Here is a 9,301-nt window from a genome sequence, read left to right as displayed (position 1 = left end):
TGAATGTACAAGAAATCCTGAATTTGAAGGGACTTGTCACAAGTATTGCATCCTGCCCCAGCCGTGAACTTTCTCACTTGGGATGCTGTGTGCGTTGGATGGGGTTGGGTGTTTGGATTTGTCTACTTGCCTCCATTTCTGTGGGGAATCAGAATCCCACTGCGGTAAATTATAGTGCCTGAAGATTTGGCTTCTGTCATTTTCAAATCCTCTCCCACCAGCTCTGGCCCTTGCTCAGCCACAGTCTTGACTGACAGACGCCTTTCCTCTGGCCCAGTGGCACCTGTTGGCCATCACACCCAGTTAACTGGCCCCATGAGAGAGTTCTGGCAAAGACAGCTGGAGCGCTGGCCCATCTTCCCAAGCAATTGCTCGTATGAGGTGCTGGCTTCGGCTTCGGAAACTGCCCTCTAAGCCCTTGGCCCACCAGGTGCTTTGGGCTACCTTACAACCCACGTGGGTCCTCTGTCAGGATGTTGTAACTACTTAGGTAATAGAGGAGCTGATAGAGGGGCTGGATGTGCTTTACCCCTAAATACTTAAGCAGTATCCATTTCAGGGTGAGCGGGAGCTGGAGCCCACAGCTCATGGAATCTTGAGTTGGAGAGGCCTTTAGAGATCATTAGGGTGGTGGTCCCCAAACGTCGGTTTCCATACCTCCTGGGAACTTGTTCGAAATGCCCCAGCCCAGACCTATTGAATCTGAATCTCCGGGGATGGGTGGAGCATTTTAACCGGCCTTCCAGATGATTTGGCTACACGCTCAGGTTTACAGCCCACTGCTCTAGGCTGACCCCACCAGTTTTCAAGGGGGGACCTCAAGCTCCAGGAAGGTCACCTTGACGCCTCCTCTCATGCAGGTACCTTCTCTGCTCACTGCTGCATATCTGCAGCTTGCTGGTGGGTTTTTTTTTTTTTAATGTTTTCAGAATCATAAATAAGCTTACCACTGGCTATTACATTACCATGGCAACCTGGCAGCTGGCTAGAAAGAAGCAGGTAGCACAGCTGCCTTGGGGTCTCGGCGGCACTAAAGTAATTGTGGATTTTTTTCTCTGTTGGCCTCTGCCTGGCCTCTTCGTTTTTCTCCTCATTTCCTCCTCCTTTCTTCTCCGTTTGGCCCTTATTCCTCCCTCATCTCATTAGGAACAACCTGTGCTCTAATTGTTTTAGATTTTCCAAGGGCTGCCAAATCTAACCTCTCCTTTGAAACTAACAATAATACCACCAATGGGCCCATGTGAGTTTGGCTATTTGACTGCTTTTTTATCCCCATCAAAATGTTGTATTAAAATGTCCTTGAATTTATGTTTTGATAAGGTACATGCACAGAGTGCAAAATTCTAAAGGTACAAAATGGCACACATTAAGAGTAAGTTGGACTTCGCTGGTGTTCCAGTGGTTAAGACTCCATGCTTCCAATGCAGGGGCCACGGGTTCGATCCCTGGTCAGGGAACTAAGAACCCACATGTGGCGCCACCAAAAAAAAAAAGACAAAAAAAAGTAAGTCACCCGACTCCCTGGGGTCTAGGTCTTAGCGATCCTTCTCCAGCATTTAGAGTTGCCTCATGCTTTTTAATAGCTGCATATTCCAGGGTGTAGATGTACCACCACTTCTTTAAGTGGTCCCCTGTTGATGGATATTTGGGTTACTTCCAGTCTTTTGCTATTTTCATCCCCATTTTACAGCTGGGAAAGCTGTGATTCAGAGAGGGAAGTGGTTTCTGGAAACTCCCAATGCAATTGTGGGCCTCTGTAGGCATTGCTTAGCTACAGAATCTAAGAAGAAAGGAAGAGTTGACTGACTCCTGCATTGCAGACAAGAAAGAGCCATCCAGAGACCTGATTTCTTTTCTTGCCCTGCTAATGTCTTAGCTAGTTCAGTTAAATTCTGCTAACATTGACTGATGCCTGGTATGTAATTAAATGATTGTGGAAGTGTTTCACATCTGTCTTCCCTGCTAGATGATAATCTTTGTTAGGGCAAAGATCATGTTTCCTTCCCTACTGCATCCCTAGCAAGTACTATACTCCTGGCAAGCACTGGGTGTACCATAGGTGCTCAATTAATACTTGTTGAATGAATGAATGAATGTGCCAGGACTGTGTGTGGTTAAGACAATGGGCTTAGAGGCCTGGGTTTGAATCCTGACTAATTAGTTGTGTAATCCAAGACCCATTACTCAGCTTCTCTGTGCCTGAGTTTCCTCAGCTGTGAAATGGGAACACACCCTCAGTGTTGTTAGATCAAGTGAGTGAATGCTGTCAACTCTCCATCACAGAGTTCTGTACACAGTGAGCGCTCAGCCATTTCTCTCAGCTTCTTCCAGGGTCATGTATGGCAGGGAAATTCTGATGGGGGAACCAAAAGATCTTTTAAGATGAGGTAATTTGAGCTGGGCTCCGAGGGAGGAGTAAGATTCCAGTTTATGCGGCTGGGGCCAGATCTCTTTACTGAGTCCATGCAACTATAAAATGGAGATGACGACACCCAGTTTCTGGCTCCCTCTGGGAAGATGGTCCCACCTAAAGTCCCCCAGGAGGAAGACAGCACACAATTAAAAGGCAGCATCATTATTCAGCTGGAAAACCACCTTCACAGGACAAGTGAACTGAACCCCACCAAATATGATTCGCTTGTGCTGTGTGTAACTGAATATTTAGTGTGGATTTAACCCAGGGAGCCAACTATGCTGTTGGTTTGAGTCAAGTTTAATGAGGCACTTCATAAACGTGGAGGTAATTAGTACCATCCAGATGCTGGTTGCGTGTGAAGCTTTTGCTGCTTCCATGGCTGAAGCAGGGAGATGAAGTTCTGGACTCTGGACTCCTCAGGGGGATTTGGAAGTATGAGCTCCGGCTTGGACCTTTGCTTCAGTTGTAATCTCCTCCTATAGATTGAATGTCACCTACTCTGGGAAGCCCTCCATGATTGCCAAAGGCAGAGTCTGATGCTTCTCCCGGGTTCTTACGTCATTCTGCACACACTTCCTTTGTAGAACTCAAAATATCCTACTGTGTTAGTGTCTATGTCTGTCTCTCTCACCAGAGCCCAAGATCTTGTCTCCAGTGTTTCCCTGACATACAGTTGGCACTTAATGGATGTCTGCTGGATAAAGCTTTTCAGATTTCAAAACTGTGGGAAACCTTGGGTCTCAAGAACAAGTTATAGCATTTGGATTTTCCTGGGAAGGGCAAACCCTCTGTGGTGTTGACGTGTGATCTACCTTCTGATGGAAATTCTGTTTAATGACCTCTCTAATGAGCCCAGCATTGAAATGTGAACTGCACCTCCTTTGTAGCAGACCTGCTCCTGGAAGATCCTACAGCACAGGAATAGGACCTGGGTACCATGGGTTTATAGACACCCAAGTGTGGAATCCAGCCCTTAGTTCACACCTTGTAGAAAGCAAGAGGACAGGCCTTGAACTATCAAAGTTGGTTATCTGCTAGAAGGCTCCTGGAGGCCCAGAAAAAGAGTCCAGAATGCGGTGAGCCTCCACTGTTGTTTGGGCTCTGCTGGTTCTGAAATGAATGTATTGCTGGCCTTTCTGGCATGTAGAAGATGTCCTCACCATTTGGAGGAAAGCGGCCCCTCGTTTTGGTCCTGCATTCTGGATTCATCAGGATGTACCATGCTCAGCATTCCTGGTTTCTCCCTGGAGCTGAACCTAAGGGCAGAGAAGGAGTTGATGGAACACTGCAGAACTGGGCTCAGGCAAGAACCCCACCCAAGGCCAGGTGTGGCCAAGATCCCTGCTCTGAACAAGGTCCTGGACTCGAATCTCACCACAGTCTCTGGCTGACCCTTGCAGCTGGCATTGCTCGCTGGGGTGGGGGCTTCTGATGGGTCGTGGTTAAGTTCAGCATCTTTGCTTCAGCAGGGACTGAGGAGAGGGTGTGTGCATCCCATCCATCTGCCTCTTCCTACCTCTTGGGATTCCCACAAATGGGGGTTCAGATTTTGGGCAGCCGACGTGACAAATACCAGCTTTTCCCCTATTCTGTGAATTCCATGTTGTCTTCTAGTACTCTTCAGAAAGGCTCCATCTCCTGGTCCCAGTTAGTCACTCAACAAACATTCATTTGAGCTTACATGTGCCAGGCAGTGTGCTAGGTGCTGAGAGGCAGGAGTGAACAAAGGAAATAGAGTTTACATTCTAGAGGGGGAGAAACTGATGATAAATAGGCAAATAAGACAATTACAGATTGTGATAATGTTATAAAAGAAACAGGCAGGAAGCTGTGATAAAAAGTAAGGAAGGTCTACTTAGAAAGAGAATTTCTGTAATCTATACCCCAAAACTTAGTGGCTTAAAATACCCATTTATTTAGATCATGATCTTGTGGGTCAGGTATTTGGGAAAGACTGGGCTGGGAGGTTCATCTCTGTTCCATGTGGTATCAGCTGAGGCTGTGGAGTCCACTTCCAAGATGGTTTCTTTTTAGCCCACAACCTTGTAGTGAAAAATTTCAAACATACAAAAAAAGTTGAAAGAATTATACAGCACATGCTATACCTACCACCTAGATTCTACAGTTAACATTCTACCCTCTTTGCTTTACCACACACCTGTCCATCTTTCCACCTCTCCAAGATGGCTTCTTCACTCCCTGGTCTGGTATCTGATGCTCCTCTGATTCCCTTCCTCCCCACGTGGCTTGGGCTCCTCCCAGCTCAGTGGTCTCAGGCTGGTCGCACTTCTTACATGGTGACTGACTTCCAGGCCAGTTGAGTGCCATGCCTGAAACGGACACAACATCTCTTCCACTGTACGCTATGGGTCCAAGCAGTCATAGGGCAGAAGAGCCCCTGTGGGATGGGCAATACTGCTGGAGCCATTTCTAGAAAAAACAATTAGCTAGAAAGGACGATCACAGAAGCCCTTTCTGAAAAGTAGTATTTGGGCAGAGCCCTGAGGTATGAGAATGAGCCTGTCTTGTAAAGAGCTGGGAGAAGACAGCATTCCAGACAAAGACACCAACAAAGGCAAAGGCTAGGAGGTGAAAAAGCAAGTCTTGCGCCGCTACTTTCCTTTGCCCATATCCAAATCCAGCCCATCATCTGGGACCCACATCGAGCCACCTCCCTCATGAAGCCTTCCCAGATACCTCATTCTCTGCTAACGCTTCCCTTCATCCTAGAGCACTCATGCCTGGAGTGCTCATCTGGCTTGAACAGCTTAGTTGGGTAGTACGGTGGTTATGCGTGCAGTCTCTGTGGGGACTTGGGGAAGTTGCTTAACTTCTCCGGCCCTAGGTTTCTTCATCTGTAGATGGGAATAATACCTGCCTTACAGGTTTGCTGGGGGGAGAATATTGATATATGTAAAGTGCTGCGCACCTGATGAATAGTCAATAGATGGCAGCTATAATTAATCATTTTAAACTGGTTCACCCTGTCGTGTTCATCTAGTTTAGAAAATTTTCTCAGAGCAGACACCATGCCTTTTTCAACTTTTTCTCTTTCATCGTGCAAGCAGTGTGCCTCGCATAGATATTATGGATGGAAACAAGCACGCCACAGAGCGCTCCACCATGCTGTGGTGCTAATGAAGCCATGCAGGGCACGGAGATGAATAAGACTCAGCTGGATCCCTCCAGAAGCTTCCAGAGAGTAAGAAAGTAGCTGTGCTTGCAGCAGCCATGCTGGGGATTTTTCACATTTGGATACAGATAGTAACAGGTTTCAAAGCACCTGTACATCTGTATTAGTTTGCTATGGCTGCCATAACGCAGTACCACAAACTGGGTGGCTTAGATAACAGATAATTATTTTCCCACAGTTCTGGAGGCTAGGAATTGGAAATCAAGGCTGAGGACTGCGGGCAGGAATCTGTTCCATGCCTCTCCCGTAGCTTCCAGTGGTTTGCTGCAATTTTTGGCGTTCGCTGGCTTGTAAAAGCATCACCCTGATCTCTGCTTTCATTCTTACATGGCATTCTCCCTTACGTGTGCATCGTGTCCAAATTTCCCTGTTTAATGAAGACACCAGTCATATTGGATTAGGGCCCATCCTAATAACCTCATTTTAATTTGACTACCTCTCCAAAGACCCTGTCTCCATACATGATCACATTCTGAGGTACTGGGGTTAGTTCTCTAACAAATCTTTTTGCGGGGACACAATTCAACATATAAGACATCTCTGTCTCCTATGACCCTCCTCATTCACACCCCACAGTGAGCCCCTCCAAGACAAATACCAAGTCTTGTCCTAAATATCTGTATCTTTCCTTCCTTCTTTCTTTCTCTCTCTCTCCCTCCCCTCCTTTCTTCCTTCCTTGCTTCCTTTCTTTCTCTCTCTCTTCCTTTCTTTTTTCCTTTCTTTCCTTCCTTCCTTTTCTTTTTTCCTTTCTTTCATTCTTCCTTTCTTTCTTTCTCTCTCTCCCTGCCTCCCTTCTTTTCTTGCTTCCTTTCTTTCTTTCTCTGTCTCTATTTTTCTTCCTTCCCTTCCTTCCTTCCTTCCTCCCTCCCTCCCTTGCTTCCTTCCTCTCTCTCACTCTTTCCTCCCTCCTTCCCTCCTTCCTTTCTTTTTTTTTGACTGTGGCGAGCGCAGCTTGTGGGATCTCAGTTCCCCAACCAGGGATGGAACCTGGGCCCGGGCCTACAGCAGTGAAAGCACCGAGTCCTAACCACTGGACTGACAGGGAAGTTGCCTAAATATCTGTACCTCTCAGGCCTCAGCTTCTCCCCATTGTCTTATGCGCCAAGCCTTTCCAACAGCCTTTCCACCTCCCACCATGCTTATTCCTTTTGTGCCTGGCAAATTCCTATTCATTCTTTGTTTCTAAGTTTAAATGTTACCTCCACAGAGAGGCCTTCCCCGATCACCTTTTCTTGATTGTAACTCCCATGTTATTTATTCTCTCATGGTTTCCTCTTATTTCCTCCTTACAAACCTCATGGTTCATAAATATATATTTCTTTGTGATTGATTAATGAGGGTGTCAGATAACCCCTGGTCTGTAAACACAGTGAGGGTAGGGACCCAATTACTCACTATTGCCTTCCTGATTCCATAGTGTATGATCCAGAACAGAAACTCCATAAATATTCGTTGAATGAATGAATAAATAATACATCTTTGGATCCTCCATATCATCTCACATAGTATGGGATTAGTGGATGTTGAGTGAATTATAATTATTTCTGTCTGTGTCCTCCAGGAGAGAGTGAGCTCCTTGAGGCTAAGATTAGGACTCATTCTTTTTTTTTTTGTTTTTTTTGCGGTACGCGGGCCTCTCACTGTTGTGGCCTCTCCCGTTGCGGAGCACAGGCTCTGGACGCGCAGGCTCAGCGGCCATGGCTCACAGGCCCAGCCGCTCCGCGGCATGTGGGATCTTCCCGGACCGGGGCACAAACCCGTGTCCCCTGCATCAGCAGGCGGACTCTCAACCACTGCGCCACCAGGGAAGCCCTAGGTCTCATTCTTTTTTTAATCTTTAGCATCCAACCCCTCCTCCTTGATCTTCTCTGTACTAGTTATCTATGCTGAAAAAAAATTACCTTGAAACTTAGGAGCTTAAAATAGTAATATTTATTATTTCACAACTTCTATGGGTCAGGAATTCAAGAGTGATTTTGTTGACTGTTTCTGGCTCAAGGTCTCTCATGAGATTATATTCAAGATTTTGGCCAGGGCTGCAGTTACCTGAAGGTTTGACTGAGGCTGGAGGATCCACTCCCAAGATGGCTCACACACATGGCTGGCAAGTTGGAGGTGGTTGTTGGCAAGAGGCTTGGTTATTATTCATGCAAGCCTCTCCCCAGGGCTGCTTGAGTGTCCTCACAACATGGATCCCTGATGAATGATCAAGAGAGAGCAATGAGGAGGAACAATGTTTTTTATGTCTTCATCTTGGAACCCATACTCCATGATTTCCACAACATCCTATTGACTATATCTGTCAGCCCCATTCAATGTGGGAAGGGGCTATACAAAGGCATGGATACCAGGAGCCAAGAATCACTCAGGTTCATAGTGAAGGCTGATTACCAAGTCCTATTAGCTCTCCTTTCTCCCCATTACTTGCCCCACCAATACTCAGTCAGGAACTCTGTACTGCCATCCCAACACTTATCACATTATATGATAATATGTTCAAACTTAAGCTCCACAAAGGCAGAGACTCCATCTGTCTGGTTCAACAACCAGCACAAGCCATAGAGTAGGTACTCGGTGAATGTTTTGAATGAATTTTAATAATTTGCTTCTGTCTGAATTACAAAACTGTGCTTGTTTGTCTCCTCTCTGCATTTCATTGTAGGCTCTTAGCTCAGGGCCTGGCATAGAATTAAGTCTTCTATACAATGTAAATCAAAACTACAATGAGGCATCACCTCACACTGGTCAGAATGGCCATCATCAAAAAGTGTACAAATAATAAATGCTGGAGAGGGTGTGGAGAAAAGGGAACCCTCCTGCACTGTTGGTGGGAATGTAAATTGATACAGCCACTACGGAGAACAGTATGGAGGTTCCTTAAAAAACCACAGTTACCATATGACCCAACAATCTCACTCCTGGGCATATGTCCAGAAAAGATGAAAACTCTAATTCAAAAAGGCACATGCACTCCAATGTTCACAACAGCACTGTTTACAATACCAAGACATGAAAGCAGCCTAAATGTCCACTGACAGATGAATGGATAAAGAAGATGTGGTACATATATACCATCTACTCTGCCATAAAAAAGAACAAAATAATGCCATTTGCAGCAACATGGATGGACCTACAGATTATCATACTAAGTGAAGTAAGTCAGAGAAAGACAAATATCATATGATATCACCTCTTTGTTGAATTTAAAAAAGTGATACAAATGACCTTACTTACAAAACAGAAATAGACACAGATATAGAAAACAAACTTATGGTTACCAAAGGGGAAGAGGGGAAGGGATAAGTTAGGAATTGGGGATTAAATGATACACACTACTATATATAAAATAAATAAACAACAAGGACCTACTGTATAGCATAGGAAACTATATTCAATATCTTATAACAACCTATAATGGAAAAGAATCTGAAAAAGTATATATATATGTATATATGTATATGTATATAACAGAATCTCCGCCGTACACCTGAAACTTACACAACATTGTAGATCTACTTCAAAAAAAAAAAAAAGGCTTCTATAAATGTGCATAAACATTTGCTGAAATGGGCTGTGATAAAGGGGCTTGAAGAATCGACGGTGTCTGGATCTCACTTCCGTAGTCCTCTCCGTCCAGCTCAAACCCACTGGGTTGGGAAAAAGGTCTGACAAAGCCCAGCGGCCCGGATCCA

The 9,301-nt window shown here is 45.3% G+C and overlaps 1 long non-coding RNA gene across 1 annotated transcript; it reads right to left on the bottom strand.

Moving 5' to 3' along the window:
* Window positions 1–2,697: 2,697 nt before the first annotated feature.
* LOC116740623 lies at window positions 2,698–9,245 on the bottom strand. Its single transcript, XR_004345919.1, has 3 exons — window positions 9,108–9,245; window positions 7,656–7,805; window positions 2,698–3,672 (listed from the first exon to the last, which is right to left on the bottom strand). It is a non-coding gene; the product is annotated as an uncharacterized LOC116740623 (long non-coding RNA).
* Between the last annotated feature and the right edge of the window lie 56 nt (window positions 9,246–9,301).

Source organism: Phocoena sinus, chromosome 15, assembly GCF_008692025.1.
Source record: "Phocoena sinus isolate mPhoSin1 chromosome 15, mPhoSin1.pri, whole genome shotgun sequence".
NCBI lineage: Eukaryota > Metazoa > Chordata > Mammalia > Artiodactyla > Phocoenidae > Phocoena > Phocoena sinus.
Note: the sequence above shows the minus strand (reverse complement) of the source record. Positions and strands in the feature narration are given on the sequence as shown.